This window comes from Chiloscyllium plagiosum, chromosome 17, assembly GCF_004010195.1.
Source record: "Chiloscyllium plagiosum isolate BGI_BamShark_2017 chromosome 17, ASM401019v2, whole genome shotgun sequence".
Lineage (NCBI taxonomy): Eukaryota > Metazoa > Chordata > Chondrichthyes > Orectolobiformes > Hemiscylliidae > Chiloscyllium > Chiloscyllium plagiosum.
The window spans coordinates 7,464,793-7,479,931 of NC_057726.1; positions in this window are offsets into that span (position 1 = coordinate 7,464,793).

A 15,139-nucleotide genomic window follows, 5' to 3' on the forward strand; every position below is an offset into this window, starting at 1 on the left:
GGGTGGTAGGTGAGGACCAGTGGGGTTCTGTCCTGGAGGCGGTTGGAGGGGCGGGGCTCAAGGGCTCAAGAGCTCAAGGGCATAGTGTTAGGTGCATTAGTCAGAGGGAAATGAGTCTGGGTGGGTTACTCTTCAGAGGGTCGGTGTGGACTGGTTGTGCCGAAGGGCCTGTTTCCACACTGTAGGGAATCTAATCTAAAAACTGGCACTGTGGTTAGGCTGTTTTGGTATCTTTTAATGTTTAACTTTTAATTTTATTTCTTTATTTTTCTACTTTACACGAAAAAAGAATTGTAGTGATGAACTTAGTTTGTTTTTCTATTTTTGCACCTAAAATTTTGTACTTGGGTAACTTTGTACCAAAGATGGTGCTGGAAATGGTGACATTGAACATTTTTCATTGTACTCCTGCATCCCTGTACTTGGGTATACATGACAATCAAACCTAAATCTGAACCTAATGGGTCTTTCCATGGTTCAGTCTCAAAGCTTATCTAATAACACTCTGTGAAGTGCCTGAGGATGTGTTTACCTTAAGGCTCTATATAAATGCAGACTTCCGTGCATCTGCTACTTCCATTCTGTGAACATAGCTTCAAGGAGGTCTGCTATTCATACATGAGCACTGTGCACTTTCATTAAAGCCCTCTTTTGCGATAGGGTTTTAGCTGAAAGCTGGATAAATTCAGGCCAGGAGCTGAAAGGTAAAAAGCATTCCCTTGTGTATAATGCAAAACAAAAAGAAAGTCTGGAGAATTTTATCAGTATTTTGGATTTTCATGAAATCCAACCTCCTTTGCAGACTCGCTAAATCTAAATGAACAGTCCTCTTCTTTTTGGGTTGGATTATATTGATAATTCTGCAGACTGCGGCTTAGTTCGGAATTATTTCAGTCAATTCTATTCCGATTCGAGAAAGCTTAATATGCACGCAATTTATCCATTTGTGAATTAAATAATTACTTTAATTTGAAGGTTTTCAGCTACACCATCCTGCCAGTTATATTTACCTCACTCTCACTCCCAGTTTCCTAGTTATACCATCCTGAATGGAATACCACATTCTCACAATCACGCACTCGTATGCAGAACACCTCATTAACAGGCTCTGGCATTAGAACTTCTATTTCATACAATCAATTCTCATTATGAGGTTATCAGTTTTATTACTCTCTCTGTTACTTCATATGCTCGTTATCAGGGTCTCTTGCACAGTGCCATATATTTATTAGGCACTGAGTATTAACTCAACCTTCTTAGTGTGCATTGGAGGTGTATAACAGATGGACTAACTGAAGGTGCACCAATAATGGGCTGATTCAGTTTTGGCCAAGTCCGAACCACACAGAGATTTTTGGAGCAGGTTTCTCCAGGATGCCTGGCAAGTTCTTTCACCCCATCTTACCAGACATGCCTCATTAGCTACCTAACCCACCCGTGTAGGGATTGTTGCATCCAAATTGCAACCCCATCTTCCCATGTGCCATTACCAGAGCACCTCAGCAGATATCCTTCAGGATTCTGGCATTCCTTGCACACGTGCCATTGTTAAAAGGCCACTGTGTATCTAGATAAGCATTGGCATTCCAAAGCTTCTACTCACTCAAGGATGCTTAGTGAGGATGTCTGAGAAGAGGAAGATGACACTGTGATTCTTTGATAGGGGCCTCCAAATCTGGGTCAAGGGGGTGATTTGAAGGTTATGAGTGCTCTTCCTGGAGGACCAGCTGAGGAAGCCACACCTCTAGGGTCGTGGCAGCCCGGTCAACACTCATTCTGTACTGCATCCTTGATCCAGAGGAACCACCAATAGTGCCATTAAATAGTGCCATTATTTAATTCACAAATGGATCTTTGTCACTCTGCCAGGGTAAGTGTGGGGTAACTCTCCACCACCTCACAGTTACTCTATCACTGCTGCTGCATACACTTCCCCACCAAGCCTCATGCTCTGTCATCCTCGCGATTGTCTGTAATATCTTGCCCCACCCCACCTCTACACCACTAACCCTGCATAGCCTCTGTGCTGCCTCCTCACTCCTTCAGACAATCTCATCATCTCTCACACACCTACAGCAGCACTAACAAACATCCCTCAGGCTTCCCCTTCTTTCATCTGTTATGGACCAGACCAACCCCCTCAAAATATATGTAGAAGTTAGTCTAGACCCTAACCGTTCCTTATTTTAAAGGTAAGTGTAAGGTGTTGCATCCAAGATGCAACTCAATTCGTCAAATTGCTTGACACTAAACAAAACACACTTTATTTTTCATTACTGCTAAAATATAGACTAAATAAAAAATAAAAGAAAAAATTTGATTTAATTGCATTCTCTTGGAATGCTGAACAAAATAATATACATATCGCAGATGATACAAAGATTGGTGAGGCTTGCAGGTAGTAAGGAGGATTGTCAGAGGATGCAGCAGGATATAGATCAGTTGGAGGCATGGGTAGAAAAATGGTAGATAGAGTTTAATGTGGAAAAATGTGAGGTGATGCATTTTGGAAGGTCAAGTACAGATGGAAATTATACAGTGAATGGCAGAACCCTTAGGAATATTGATATGCAGAAGGATGTGGGTGTGCAGGTCCACAGATCACTGAAGGTGGCAGCGCAGGGAGATAAGGTGGTAAAAAAGACTTATGGCATGCTTGCCTTTATTGAAAGGGGCATTGAGTGTAAGGTTAGACAAGTTGTGCTGCAGTTTTATAGAACTTTAGTTAGGTCACACTTAGAATACTGAGTACAGTATTCTATCCCCCATACCAGGATGTTGCCTGGTATGGGGGATTTTAGCTATAAAGAAAGGTTGGATAAACAGGGTTTGGTTTCACTGGAATGCAGGAGGTTGAGGAACTACCTGATAGAAGTTTATAAGGTTGTGGAGGGAATGGATAGATTGGAAAGTATGAGGCATTTTCCCAGGGTGGAGGGATCAATTACTAGGGGACACGGGTTCAAGGTGCAAGGGGGATGTTTAAAAGAGATGTGAGACAAGTTTTTCATACAAAGGGTGGTGAGTGCCTGGAACACATGCCAGTGGAGGTGGTAGAATCAAATACAATAGCAGCTTTCAAGAAGAAACTGGACTAATACATGGATAGTGGGGGATAGAGGGATAGGATCCTGTAAGTGAAGACGGTTTTAATATGGAAAGGCAAAATATGTCAGTGCAGGCTTGGTGGGCCAAAGGGCCTGTTTCTGTGCTGTATTGTTCTTTGTTCTAACTAAATGTTTCAATAGAGTAACATCCATAAACATACCCTTGGCAGTAGCAAAATTCAGTAAAATAGATTGTCTCACAGATAATTCTCCAGTTCAGGAAGAAAAAAAAATCAAGAGAAAACTCTGAGAGAGTGAGTAGCAGGGAGAGATGTACTGCAGTTTTCAAACCCAGCTTCAAGATGCCAGCAACTGCTACTGAAAAACTAAAACTAAAAATCCTGGTTCTGTAGCAGCTTGAATCTACCCATTCAGGCTGCTTCTATTGTTACAATTTTAAAGAAAACCCAGGGCCTCACAAACTGTTTACTTCATTGAATTTAAATAGACATCTCCTCACATCTGTCTTAAAACCTCTCTTCAAAAAAAAGGACATCTCTTAAAGCCATAATATCATCGCACATTACAGGAGAAGGTACGGTGGCACAGTGGCGCTGCCTCACAGCGCCAGAGACCCAGGTTCAGTTCCTGCCTCAGGCGACTCTCTGTGTGGAGCTTGCACATTCTCCCCGTGTCTGCGTGGGTTTCCTCCGGGAGCTCCAGTTTCCTCCCACACTCCAAACATGTGCAGGTTAGGTGAATTGGCCATGCTAAATTGCCTGTAGTGTTAGGTGAAGGGGTAAATGTAGGGGAATGGGTCTGGGTGGGTTGCACTTCAATGGGTTGGTGTGGACTTATTGGGCCGAAGGGCCTGTTTCCACACTGTAAGTAATCTATTGGTAGAGAGACTTCGAGGGTGCCCGACGCAGAATATTCAGATCCTCCAAGGACAGTCAAATATAAGGAGAAGAGATTGGAAATAATCAGCAGGTAGCAAACAATCTGTAGGGAGATAAATAGGGACAACACTACACATCTATGATAGAGTCATATAGCTGTAGATGTTAACAGCACAGAAAATACCTTTTGGCCCAACATTAGTTCTGTTGAAAGGCCAGTAACAAATGTTACCTTGTGCACAGCTGTCCCCCCCATGTATGGAACATTTCCAACACTTCCTGTTCCTCTTGGGCCCCTTCCTTTCTGTTATTCGATTGCTGAACGGACTACTCAAATTTAAAATCTAATGTTGACCTCCCTTTTTGTGCACCTTCTGTGCAACAGTAACCCTGTATACCTCACTCTGTTTAATCATCCTATGACCTGTATGTCTTCATATGTTATGATCTGCTTGTACTGCATGCAAAACTAAACTGTTTGCTGTTCTTAGGTATGTGTGACAACAATATATGGAATATGAAATATATGAAATGAAATCAAATCAAAATAGTCAGACCTCTGGTGATTCCCTTTGCCAGAAACCCAGCACCATCTGCCGGAGATCTGACCCATCAGTCAACAAGAACTTCAAAAGAGACTGTGCTATGAAAAAAAAGGTACAATTTGTGAAGCAAAATAGATCACATCAACACAATAAAAGAAATTCTTCAAAAGAAATTAAGGAATGCTAAAAATGATCATTGTTGAAACTTTATTGCAGGTCAGGCAGCATCCAGGGAACAGGAGATTCGACGTTTCGGGCACAGGCCCTTCTTCAGGAATGCCTGAAGAAGGGCCTGTGCCCGAAACGTCGAATCTCCTGTTCCCTGGATGCTGCCTGACCTGCAATAAAGTTTCAACTTTGATCTCCAGCATCTGCAGACCTCACTTTCTCCTTAAAAATGATCATTAAAAAGTTAAAATCAGCATAGCTAACTAGTTAAATCAATGAGGCTTTATTTATACGCATCAGAATGACAGAGACAGACAAAGAGTCGAGAGTGTGGTGCTGGAAAAGCACAGCAGGTCAAGCAACCTCTGAGGAGCAGGAAAATCGCTGTTTCGGGCAAAAGGCCCTTCCTCAGAAAGACCAAATGCTCACTGAACTAAATAGTTGGATTTCACTCACACTGATCTTGAGCACACCTTTGATGGCATACAGTCTGAGTTAGCCTCTGTGGAATTCATACAAAAGAGAAGATTGGGAGTGGGTTACCATTCAGCCAAGAACTTCTTCAGCTGCCTACCTTAGAAACTCGTGTCAAGCTGGGAACATTTCCAGGTCACAGAACTGCCCGAGTCACTGGCGACCTGGAAACAATTCTAACTGAACTGAAAGGTTGGTCTGCAAGCTTTGAGAGGAGTATGGCTGATTTTATTTTCACACTGACATGGGGTTTTCCTTTGATTTCCGATCTCAAGGTACCCTGAGTAAGCAGTGTGTGAGAACTCCAGGAGAAGGTCACGGCCAGAAGCGTGTGCATTCTGCACCATGTGCAGTTCTGGTCCCCACACTGTAGGAAGGATGTGATTGCACTGGAGAGGGTGCAGAGGAGATTCCCCGGGATGTTCCCTGGGATGGAGCATTTCATGTGATGCAGAAGGGCTGGATAAGCTCGGGTTGTTTTCTTTGGAGCAGAGAAAGTTGAGATGGAACTGATAGAGGTGGATAAGATTATGAAAGCAGCTTTTCCGCAAATTTGAAGGGTCAGAAACAAGGGGATATAATACTAAAGTCAAAAGCGGGGGTTTAGTGGGCGGCATGGTGGCACTGCTGCCTCACAGCACCAGAGACCTGGGTTCAATTCCCGCCTCAGGTGACTGTCTGTGTGAAGTTTGCACATTTCCCCGTGTCTGCGTGGGTTTCCTCCGGGTGCTCCGGTTTCCTCCCATAGTCCAAAAAATGTGCAGGTCAGGTGAATTGGCTATGCTAAATTGCCCGTAGTGTTAGGTGAAGGGATAAATGTAGGGGAATGGGTCTGGGTGGGCTGCGCTTCGGCAGGCCAGTGTGGACTTGTTGGGCCGAAGGGCCTGTTTCCACACTGTAAATAATCTAAACTGATCAAGTAATCTAAATAGAGGGGATTTTAGGAGAATGTTTTCACTCTGATGGTGGTAAGGATTTGGAATGCACTGCCTGAAAGGGTCATTGAGAGGGGAAGCTTCATAACTTTTAAAATGTTGAGCACTTGAAGCATCATAACATTCAAGGCTGTGGTCCTCATGCTAGAAGTGGGACTAGTTTAGGTAGTAGCATTTTTATTTTGCTGGGCATGGACTTGATGGGCCAAAAGGCCATTACCAGTTAGGGAATTAAGTACAAGAGTCAGGGTGTTATGTTGCAGCTTTATAAGATGCTAGTTAGACCACATTTAGAATATTTCATTCAAAAACGGGGTCACCACATTACAGGAAGGATATGTAGACTTTAGAGAGGGTGCAGAAGAGGTTTACCAGGATGCTGCCCGGATTGGAGGTTATGAGTTATGAGAAGAGGCTAGAGATATTCACGTTGTTTTCTCTGGAGTGGCAGAGACCGAGGGAAGACTTGGTTAAAGTCTACAAAGTTATGAGATACGTAAATAGGGTTGATGGTCAGAATCTTTCTCCCAGAGTTGGAATGTCTATAACTGTGGGGCATTAATTTAAGGTGAGATGGGAAAGTTTGAAGGAGATGTGAGTGGAAAGTTTTTTATACACAGCGGGTGGTAGGGGTCTGGAATGTGCTGCCAGGGGTAGTGGTGGAGGCAGATCCAACGGGGACCTTTAGATAAACACATGAATATACAACACAGGAATGCAGGGATATGGATCAAGGGCAGCAGAAGGGATTAGTTTAGTTTGGCACAACATCATGGGCTGAAGGGCATGTTCCTGTGCTGTTCTGATCGATGTTCTATGAAGTATGCATTTCCATGATCCTATGACTGTGCACATGTGATATCTGACCTCGCCACACTGTACATGTTTAATACTGTAAAAACATGAACGAGACAACATGAGAGTCACAGAGAGCAAAAAGGTATCCTGAGAAAGGCAAACTTCTGAAGGGTGTGCTCAGTAATAACATACTTTACTGTAATACTTATGGAAGAATGAACCATAATCATTTTGCAACTTTAGTGCATAATATTAACATAAAGTTAAAGTTTCCAGAGTCCCACTCCCTCACCAGAGAGAGACAACTGGTGGTGGTTTAACCTGAGGGTCACCACACCTCAGGTGAGGGGAGAGGTTGACAAGGAGAGTCCGACGCAGTAACCTCAGCCAGTGCAGCAACTGAACTGATACTAATGGCATCACGCTGGTTCATAAACAAGTTCTCCAGCAAACTGAGCTAACTGACCCCCAATATTACAATGATACATTATCATTAAAAAATTCCACTTTAAAAAGTAGGTTACAGCTTTCTAAATTACTTTGAATGATTTCCTTTCAATTTCTTCCTATATTTTGGAGACCTGTTAATCAACAGTTCTTCAGAAGTTTAAGCTGAATTGTCTCAATTTCAGCAGTCTCAGATTGATCAATAATTTTCAATTATGTCTCTCCAGCAAACTGGGCAAAGAGATGGAATGTGATGTTTCCCTTGACTTGAAGTGGGCTGCTGTTGTCACTCCTGACCCATAACCAAGCAAATCAGGGCAGAGGACTTGTCTCTCTCATACACCAACTCCATATGTATCACTATATTATTAAAACCAAGGTGTTTCAGGGAATCACAGGATCCCTATCCTGTGGAAGCATGCCATTCGGCCTATTGAGTCTGTGCTGACCCCACGAAGAGCATCCCTCCCAGACCCACCATCCCCACATTTCCCCGTGGCTAATACACCCAGTCTGCAAATCCCTGGACACTGTAGGTAATTTCCATTGGCCAGTCCACCCTAACCTGCTCATCTTTCGACTGTGGGAGAAAAACCAGAGCACCCAGAGGAAACCCATGCAGACACGTGTGGAGAATGTACAAACCCCACACAGACAATCGCCTGAGGGTGGAACTAAACCTGGGTCCCTGGCGCTGTGAGTCAGTAGTGCTAACCACTGAGCCACCATGCGGTGTTCCGATCTGAATCTCTGAGCTGTTGATGGGCTCTCTGCCTGAGGTGCATTGGGCTACACCGGCTCAGGTTAGACCAGTTGGGAGGATGTCCACTTCTAGGAGCACTTGTTGAGTTAAGACGCTGGCTGTGTTTAAATGTCGAGGGTTGAGTGCAACTTGTGTACATCTCTGTCTGCCTCTCATAGTGTAAATGGCAGTCCTGTTGTTAAAACAAATGTTGGACATTCAGCAGAAACATTGCCACTTCTCTTTTACCCAAAACATCAATTTTCCTGCTCCTCAGATGCTGCCTGACCTGCTGTGCTTTTCCAGCACCACTCTAATCTAGTCTCCCCTTATTCTCCACTAATGACCCCCATCCTACTCCCCAACCCAGCAATTTTCTCACAAACAGCAATGAAGCCTGGTGTTTTTCACTTGATCCAACCACTTCTCACAAACTTTGGACTGTACCACGCAGCAGTGAATACACTGTAAAAGTTTACAGTTCACTTCAGTGGTGAGGATAAAAGTGAAGGAGTTGGGACTGTTCTCCTAGGAGAGATGAAGGCTGAGAGGAGAACTGTTTGAATCTTACAACACCCAAAATTCCAAACATGTGCAGGTTAGGTGAATTGGCCATGCTAAGTTGCCCATAGTGTTCAGGGATGTGTAAGTTTGGTGCATTAGTCGGGGTAGATATAGAATAATGGGAATGGGTCTGGGTGGGTTACTCTTTGGAGCATCAGTGTGGACTTGTTGGGTCAAATGTTCTGTTTCCACACCGTTGGGATTCTATGATTCTATGATTGTATGAGAGGGCTGGACAGAGTAGATAGGGTGAAGCTGTTTCCTCTTGCAAAAGGAACAGGAATGACAGGCCACAGATGTAAAGTAGTATTCAAGAAGACCAAGGGTGACATGAGAAAACTAAGTCTTTCCACACAGCAAGTAGTTAACAGATGGTGTGAGCTGCCTGGAAATCTGGGGGGGGGCAGCAGATTCAGTTGAGGAATTTCTGAGAGCATTGGATGTTTGTATGGATGGAAAGAAATATGGGGAAAAGGCAGGAGGTGACAGATCTGGTGCAAGCATGATGGGCTAAATATCCTCCTTCAGCACTGCAATAATTCTGTGAGGAGCATTACTTTGGCCTAAAGTTGACACGTTTTGAGTTTGGGAAAGGCATGTATAGGCCCCAAACTATGAATTCTTTCACAAAGCTTTAAATACTAACACTTTAACCAAGACTGTGTTATCTGAGTAGTTGTTGGCTGATTACTGTCCCATGACGTGTAAGGAATGCTACGTCAGCCTGAATTCACCGGAAAAATACAGCACAGAAAGAAGCCATTTGGCCCGCATATCTATGCTGGCTCTTTGAAGGGTTTCAGTTGCTGCTTGCCCTCCCACAAGCCAGTCTGTGCTGTGATGTTTGATAATAACTCGATCTGAACCTACCTTTCATTCAGCCATAAATCAGCTGTCATAGCAACACCAAGGAGGTGCACTCACACAATACAGGAATAAATTAAACAATCAAAGACAAAGATTCATGCCTGGCCTGGTACCAATCTTGAAATGAATAGCTGAATAAATACTTCACTTATCTGCAGTGTCTTTTGTGTGACTCTGTGCTGTGTTAAAGAGCTGAAAGACAAAGTGAATGTGTACAACAAAGGGAATGATGGAGGTGGGGCTGTGGCTTACAGTGGAGATAGCCCATATTTGTATGAGTATGGGATGGCCCTGATCCTCAAAACATAGAAACATAGAAGATAAGAACAAAAGCAGTCCATTTGACTCCTCCAACCTGCTCCACTATTCAATAAGACTATGGCTTATCTTTCAGGTTCCATCCCCTAATTCCACCTTCCTCTGATATCCCTTGATCCTTTTAGCCACAAGAGCTACATCTACTCCCTTCTTGAAAACACATAATGTTCGGCCTCAACCACTTCCTGTGGTAGCAAATTTGACAGACACATCACTCTCGGGCTGAAGAAATTTCTCCTCATCTCAGTCCTAAAAGGTTTACCCTTATTCTTAAACTATTAACTCCTGGGTCTGGACTCAGCCACTTCCAGTGTTCTATGGAGCAGCAGTGAGAGATCGTTCCCACTGGTCTGGGATGCAAAAGTACGGAGAAACAACCTCAGGATAAAGGGCTAATCAAATAAGATTGAGAGGAAGAGAATTTGCTTCACGCAAAGGATTTTTGATGCTGTCAGAATTGGAATTTTGGAAATCACAACAGCCAACGTAAGTACAGCAAGATTCCACAAACATCAATCTGACAATAATCAATTAATCTGTTTCAGTGATGGGAGTGGAGGAATGAATATTGAGGAATAAATAAGTAAGGGTAGCACCTCCAACAGTGCAGCACTGTCCCAGAACTGGTGCTGCAGCATCAGTATTGCGGGGAATGGATCCACCACCTTGAGTAAAAGATAATGGCTCTGAAGGGGTTAATGTTCATGAGATGTTGGCTTCCCCCAGTGCCTTCAGCAAATTCCAGATCCACAACTACTTCCATCTAGAAGGATAAGGGCAGCAGATACAAGGGAGCACAACCACTTGCATTTTCCCATCCAAACAAACCATATACCATCATGACTTGGAAATATATCACCGTTCCTTCAGTGTCGCTGGGTGAAAATCCTGGAACTCCTTCCTCGACAGCATTGCATGTGACCTACAGTAAAGACGTGATTTGGAGATCCAGTGTTGGACTGGGGTGTACAAAGTTAAAAATCACACAACACCAGGTTATAGTCCAACAGGTTTAATTGGAAGCACTAGTTTTCAGAGTGTCGCTCCTTCATCAGGTGGTTGTGGCCACCACAAGTGGTTCCAAAGCTAGTGCTTCCAATTAAACCTATTGGACTATAACCTGGTGTTGTATGATTTTTAACTTTGTACAGTAAAGACAGCAGCATTCCATGTGAATACACTGCGGATGCTGGAAATCTGAAACAAAAGCCAAAAATGCTGAAAAGAGCATTCTGTTTCTCGCTCCACTGATGCTACCAGGCCTACTGAGTTTCTCCAGCATTAGTCCAAGGAGACAGCTCATAACCACTACTGCAAGGGAAACTAGGAATGGACTATAAATACTGCCTGAATCAACAATGTTCACATCCTATGAATGAATAAAAATTAGTGTCTTACTGATGTCATACACAATCAACTGTGTGTGCAGAAAAATAATTGATTCTTATGTAATTTTTGGTTAAATCCAAATTGTACTGGGGATTTTTTTGGAAGGTATCTATTACTGTGAGGCTAAGCAAGCCATTTTTTGGCATCTTTTACCAAACTTGCTGCTACACTGGGCCTCAAGAAGACACTTCTTCATCCAGAGGGTTGCAAACCGATGGAATTCCCTGCCCAGTGAAGCAGTTGACGCTACTTTAGTCAACATTTTTAAAGCTAAGATAGATTTTTTTTGAACAATAAAGGAATTAAGGGTTACGGTGAGAGGGCGGGTTAGTGGAACGGAGGCCATGAACTGAGTCCATCAGCCATGAGCCTATTGAATGGTGGAGCAGGCTCGAGGAGCCAGATGACCCACTCCTGCTCCTGGTTCTTAAGCTCCTGTGTCCTTATGTTCAAATGTAATTCCAGCCCTCTCTTGCCACATGCCATTCCTGGAACAAATTGCCACTATCTGACAAAACGCCAGCACCATGTGTGTTTGTGCCATCATTTACAAGTTGCTGCAGACCCAGATAAGCACTGGCTTTCTAAAAATGACCCGCTCGGTCAAGGGCAGAGCCTGCACATGTCAGAGATAGTGCTGCAATTCTCCAACTGGGATTTTGGCCTGGCTACTCTTGTCCACGACCCCCTCGTGAGACCGACACAGTAAGATGCTCTCTTGGCTGAAGACTGAGGACCAGCAGACAGGTTGCCCATTTGTGTGACATGTGACTGTGCTAATTGGCCCAGCAAAGCGAGGCACGGGTGATATGAGAATGTAGTTTGGTGGTGAGTGAGTGCACTCTGAGAGTTTGATCCACTAACCAATTTAATCTAGTTAAACTGGGATTCCCCATCCCCTGCAATCTCGCCCTGTCCTCCTCGCCTGGCATTGGACCTGCCCGCTATGTACACCAGCTCCTATTCACCTGGTCCCCTAATCACCTTGCATCCTGGCCCTCTGTCCATGTTGCATTGTCTCCACATTGCACCCTATACTCAGCACCTATTACCTAGCCACATCCTACCTACCTGATACTTGCCTACCTGCCTTCTTACCTCTTACACATCTGGCACCTACCATACATGGTACCTTACCCACCTATCCACCTGGTACCAGTCCCTCCTTGCATTCTAAACTCACACTTGCATGACATACTCACCCTTTCAAATGAGCTGCCAAAGTGGCTCTCTGTGCAACTGGACCTTTAAGTCACGGAATACGACAAATGACCACTGTGTGAAAAGGGGAATGGTTTGCCTTAACCTGATTGTTATCTGCTATAAGGTACCTATCAAAACCAAAGTACCCCTCTTCCTTTCTGAAGGAGCCCTGTTAGGAATATCCGGTTGGAAGTGAGGAATCCTTTTGTTTAGTAAAAAAGGAGGAGTGGAGCAGAAATTGGAAAATCTGGATCACTGTTTCTAGCCCAACATTTGGATGTAACAGCCATTCGTGGCTGTGACTGGGAAGACAGGGAAATTGACAGGTTTGTATTAGAAGGTGCAATGTGTTTTCTGCCAGGGTTTCAAATCCTTGGCATGATTGACGACCAGAGTCTGGCTCTAACCTCCATCCTGTCTGCTTCATCGCCTTCCTTCAAAACTTCAGTGGTGTGCCATTGCATTGTCTTGTTATCTTCTGCCAACTTGATGCTGCATTACAAAGTACTTTCGACCCATGATTCATTCGGGAATGGAACAACATGGAAACTGGAGCAAAACTCAATTTACTTAAGATCCTTTCAGTTTTTGGAAATAGGAAATCTCAGTCTTGTTGGTCTGGACATTACTCTTTAAGGTTGCAAAAGGGTGAGAAGATAGGGTTCCAACTGACTGCACCACACTCACTTTTTCCACAGAATAGTTTTGCAGATTCCTGTATATATTACACTGTGAACTGGATGGATAAATTAAACCCGAATGCAGAAAATTCCCTCACAGAACTTTAATGTTTGTTATTTACAGCTCAGAAAAAAAACAGTTGAATTATGGAGGGCTTCTTTGTCTTCCAGGAGAGTTTGGCGTTAGTTGTCAGCGTAGAATGTAATCACAGCACAAGTGGCCATGGGGTGGGGAGAGGGTCTATAACTCACAGATCACACCAGTACAACCCTGAAAAAATTCATTGCATCTTCTTTCCGCTTCAACAATTGCATAATGTCTCTATGAATAAATCTTCGTGCTATTCTTAGCATCCTGCTGAGCAGCGATACACATTCAGGAGGATGCATACACATGATTGCACAGATGATTGAGGGAACGATAGTGCCATGGTCATAATGTCACCAGACCAGTAATCCAGAGACCCGGGCTAATACTCCTGGGACTATCTCACCATGGCAGCTGGTGGCATTCAAAATCAATTGACAATCCTGAAGTTTAGTCTCAATACCAGACTTTAAGATGCAGGAACAGAAGTTGACCATTTGGTCCATTGAGTCTGTTCTGCCATTCACTGCGACTGTGTCTGAACTGATAATCTTCACGTCCACTTTCCTGCCTTTTCCCCATAACACTCAGCTCCCTTACTGATTTAAGGTCTGTCCCTCTCAACCTTAAATATATAGAGAAAGACCTGATATTCCTACTAAGATGACATTAGAATACAATGTTCTAGTTGGAGCTGCTCTGCTCCACCCAGTCTTTTCCTTCTTGTTTTTTATCACCTCCTTCCCTTCACTCCCTTCTTTCAGAGACCAAGCACCAACTTCCGCAACAGGATCAGCAGTCACTGGAGACACCAACAGTTAGTGCAGGGACACCACTGACCAGTGGCTGCAGTAGGGACACCAGTGACCAGGGGCTGGAGTAGGGAACACCAGTGACCAGCGGCTGGAGTAAGGACACCACTGACCAATGGCTGCAGTAGGGACACCAGTGACCAGGAGCTGGAGTAGGGAATACCAGTGACCAGGGGCTGGAGTAAGGACACCACTGACTAGTGGCTGGAGTAGAGATACCACTGACCAGGGGCTGGAGTAGGGACAGCAGTGACCAGGGGCTGGAGTAGAGATACCACTGACCAGCGGCTGGAATAGGGACAGCAGTGACCAGGGGCTGGAGTAGGGACAGCAGTGACCACGGGCTGGATTAGGGACACCAGTGACCAGTGGCTGGAGTAGAGATACCACTGACCAGGGGCTGGAGTAGGGACAGCAGTGACCAGGGGCTGGAATAGGGAGAACAGTGACCAGGGGCTGGAGTAGGGACAGCCACTCTCAGACAACAACTCACCAGAACGAAGGACCCGATACCCAGCATGAGCAAAACCAATGTAGTGTACAAAATCCCATGCAAGGACTGCACAAAACACTACATAGGACAAACAGGAACTCAGCTAACGATCCGCATCCATGAACACCAACTAGCCACGAAACGACACGACCAGCTATCCTTAGTAGCCACACACGCAGATGACAAGCAACATGAATTCGACTGGGACAACACTACTATTATAGGACAAAATCTTCTAGGAGAAAGTGAGGACTGCAGATGCTGGAGATCAGAGCTGAAAATGTGTTGCTGGAAAAGCGCAGCAGGTCAGGCAGCATCCAAGGAGCAGGAGAATCGACGTTTCGGGCATGAGCCCTTCTTCAGGAATCAGGACCTGCTGCCTGACCTACTGCGCTTTTCCAGCAACACATTTTCAGCTATTATAGGACAAGCCAAACAGAGAACAGCCAGGGAATTCCTAGAGGCATGGCACTCATCCACAGATTCAATCAATAAGCACATCGACCTGGACCCAATATACTGACCACTGCAACGGACAGCTGGAACTGACAACCGGAAGCGGCAGATTCAAACCACTACAAATAGCGGAGGAAGATCACAGAAGCGCTTCACAGGAGGCACCCAAGCATTGAGGATGTCACCTAGACAGGGGACGAAACGTCTGCAACAC